Raw genomic sequence first — 3,325 nt, 5'->3', positions numbered from 1 at the left:
GGACCTCAGGGATCACCTTCTTCTTGGCCACAACATCATAGAAGTGGTCTTGATGGGCTTTGGAGATGAACCTTTCCATCTCCCATGACTCGGATGTGGAAGCTTTTATCTTCCCTTTCCCTCTTCTAGAGGATTCTCCGATCTTTGATGCCATCAATGGTAATGGAAAAACAAAAAAGCTATGCTTTTACCACACCAAACTTAGAATATTGCTCGCCCTCGAGCAATAAACAAAAGAATAGAAGAAGAAGAAGAAGAAATATGGAGAGGGAGAGGAAGATGTGGTTTCGGCCATATGGGTGGGTTTGGGTGGGAGATTGGTTTTGAATTTTGAAGGTAGGTGGAGTTTATGAGGTAGGTTTATGGGGAAAAGTGGATGGATGTGAGTGGTGAAAAGGTGATGGGGAAGAGAGTTTGAGGTGATTGGTGAAGGGTTTTTGGGGAAGAGTGTTTATGGGGTTATGTGAAAGAGAGTGGTGAGAAGAAGTGAGTGGAGGTAGGTGGGGATCCTGTGGGGTCCACAGATCCTGAGTGGATCCTGTGGGGTCCACAGATCCTGAGGTGTTCAAGGATTTACATCCCTGCACCCATTAGGCATGTAAAAATGCCTTTGTACCCAACTCTGGGCGTTCAGCGCCAGGTTGGTGGCCATTTTGGGCGTTCAACGCCCATTTGTGTGCCATTTCTGGCGTTGAACGCCAGAACCATGCCTGTTCTGGCATTCAGCGCCCAGAAGCTGCCCATTTTGGGCGTTCAGCGCCAGAACCATGCTCTGTTCTGGCGCTGAACGCCAGACAGATGCTACTCCAGGGTGTGATTTTTCTTCTGCTGTTTTTGATTTCGTTTTCAATTTTTCTATTTATTTTGTGACTCCACATGATCATGAACCTAAGAAAACATGAAAAACAATAAAAATAAGAATTAGATAAACATTGGGTTGCCTCCCAACAAGCGCTTCTTTAATGTCAATAGCTTGACAGTGGGCTCTCATGGAGCCTCACAGATGTGCAGAGCTTTGTTGAGACTCTCCAACACCAAACTTAGAGTTTGGATATGGGAGTTCAACACCAAACTTAGAGTTTGACTGTGGGGGCTCTGATTGACTCTGCTTTGAGAGAAGCTTTTCAAGCTTCCTCTCCATGGTTGCAGAGGGAGATCCTTGAGTTTTGAATACAAGGGAGTTCTCATTCCATTGAAGGACTATTTCACCTCTGTCAACATCAATCACAGCTCTTGCTGTGGCCAGGAAAGGTCTTCCTAGGATGATGGATTCATCCTCTTCCTTTCCAGTATCCAGGACTATGAAATCAGCAGGGATGTAAAGGCCCTCAACCTTTACTAAAACGTCCTCTACTTGTCCATAAGCCTGTTTTCTTGAACTGTCTGCCATCTCTAATGAGATTTTAGCAGCTTGCACCCCATAGATTCCCAGTTTCTCTATTACAGAGAGGGGCATGAGGTTTATTCCTGAACCAAGGTCACACAGAGCCTTAAAGATCATAGTGCCTATGGTACAGGGTATTATGAACTTTCCAGGATCCTGTCTCTTCTGAGGCAATGTCAGTTGATCCAGATCTCTTAGTTCATTGATGAACAAGGGAGGTTCAACTTCCCAAGTATCAATGCCAAATAATTTGGCATTCAGCTTCATGATTGCACCAAGAAACTTGGCAGTTTGCTCTTCAGTAACATCCTCATTCTCTTCAGAAGAGGAATACTCATCAGAGCTCATGAAGGGCATAAGGAGGTTCAATGGAATCTCTATGGTCTCTAGATGAGTCCCAGACTCCTTTGGTTCCTCAGAGGGAAGCTCCTTATTGATCACTGGACGTCCCAGGAGGTCTTCCTCCTTGGGATTCACGTCCTCCTCTCCCTCATTGGGTTCGGCCATGGCGCTTATGTCAATGGCCTTGCATTCTCCTTTTGGGTTCTCTTCTGTATTGCTTGGGAGAATACTAGGAGGGATTTCAGTGATCCTTTTACTCAGCTGGCCCACTTGTGCTTCCAAATTTCTAATGGAAGACCTTGTTTCATTCATGAAACTTACAGTGGCCTTAGATAGATCAGAGACTAGATTTGCTAAATTGGAAGCATTTTGTTCAGAGTTCTCTGTCTGTTGCTGAGTTGATGATGGAAAAGGCTTGCTATTGCTAAACCTGTTTCTTCCACCATTATTAAAGCCTTGTTGAGGCTTTTGATCCTTCCATGAGAAATTTGGATGATTTCTCCATGATGAATTATAGGTGTTTCCATAAGGTTCACCTAAGTAATTTACCTCTGCTATTGCAGGGTTCTCAGGATCATAAGCTTCTTCTTCAGAAGATGCCTCTTGAGTACTGTTGGATGCAGCTTGCATTCCATGCAGACTCTGAGAGATCATATTGACTTGCTGAGTCAATATTTTATTCTGAGCCAATATGGCATTTAGAGTATCAACTTCAAGAACTCCCTTCTTCATAGGCGTCCCATTACTCACAGGATTCCTTTCAGAAGTGTACATGAACTGGTTATTAGCAACCATGTCAATGAGTTCTTGAGCTTCTGCAGGCGTTTTCTTTAGGTGAATGGATCCACCTGCAGAAGTGTCCAGTGACATCTTTGATAGCTCAGATAAACCATCCTAGAATATATCCAGGATGGTCCATTCTGAAAGCATGTCAGAAGGACACTTTTTGGTCAACTGTTTGTATCTTTCCCAAGCTTCATAGAGGGATTCACCTTCTTTCTGCCTGAAGGTTTGAACATCAGCTCTAAGCTTGCTCAGCTTTTGAGGAGGAAAGTACTTGGCTAAGAAAGCCGTGACCAGCTTATCCCAAGAGTTCAGGCTGTCTTTAGGTTGAGAATCCAACCATAATCTAGCTCTGTCTCTTACAGCAAAAGGGAAAAGCATGAGCCTGTAGACTTCAGGATCTATTCCATTAGTCTTAATAGTATCACATATCTGCAAGAATTCAGTTAAGAACTGAAAAGGATCTTCAGATGAAAGTCCATGAAACTTGCAGTTCTGCTGCATCAGAGAAACTAATTGAGGTTTCAGCTCAAAGTTGTTTGCTCCAATGGCAGGAATGGAGATGCTTCTTCCATGTAAATTGGAATTTGGTGCAGTAAAGTCACCAAGCATTCTCCTTGCATTGTTGTTGGGTTCGGCTGCCATCTCCTTTACTTGTTCGAAATTTTCAATCAAGTTGTCTCTGGATTGTTGTAATTTAGCTTCTCTTAATTTTCTCTTCAGAGTCCTTTCAGGTTCTGGATCAGCTTCAACAAGAATGCCTTTTTCTCTGTCCCTGCTCATAAGAAAGAGGAGAGAAAAAGAAAAGAAGAGGAA

At 43.4% G+C, this 3,325-nt stretch overlaps 1 non-coding gene across 1 annotated transcript; it reads left to right on the top strand.

Moving 5' to 3' along the window:
- Positions 1-2,650: 2,650 nt before the first annotated feature.
- On the top strand, positions 2,651-2,758 carry LOC148552935 (small nucleolar RNA R71). The gene has a single exon (XR_015893594.1). It is a non-coding gene; the product is annotated as a small nucleolar RNA R71 (small nucleolar RNA).
- Positions 2,759-3,325: the final 567 nt, after the last annotated feature.

This window comes from Arachis ipaensis, chromosome B7 (genome assembly GCF_059453495.1).
Source record: "Arachis ipaensis isolate K30076 ecotype BB chromosome B7, ASM5945349v1, whole genome shotgun sequence".
Taxonomy (NCBI): Eukaryota; Viridiplantae; Streptophyta; class Magnoliopsida; order Fabales; family Fabaceae; genus Arachis; species Arachis ipaensis.
Note: the sequence above shows the minus strand (reverse complement) of the source record. Positions and strands in the feature narration are given on the sequence as shown.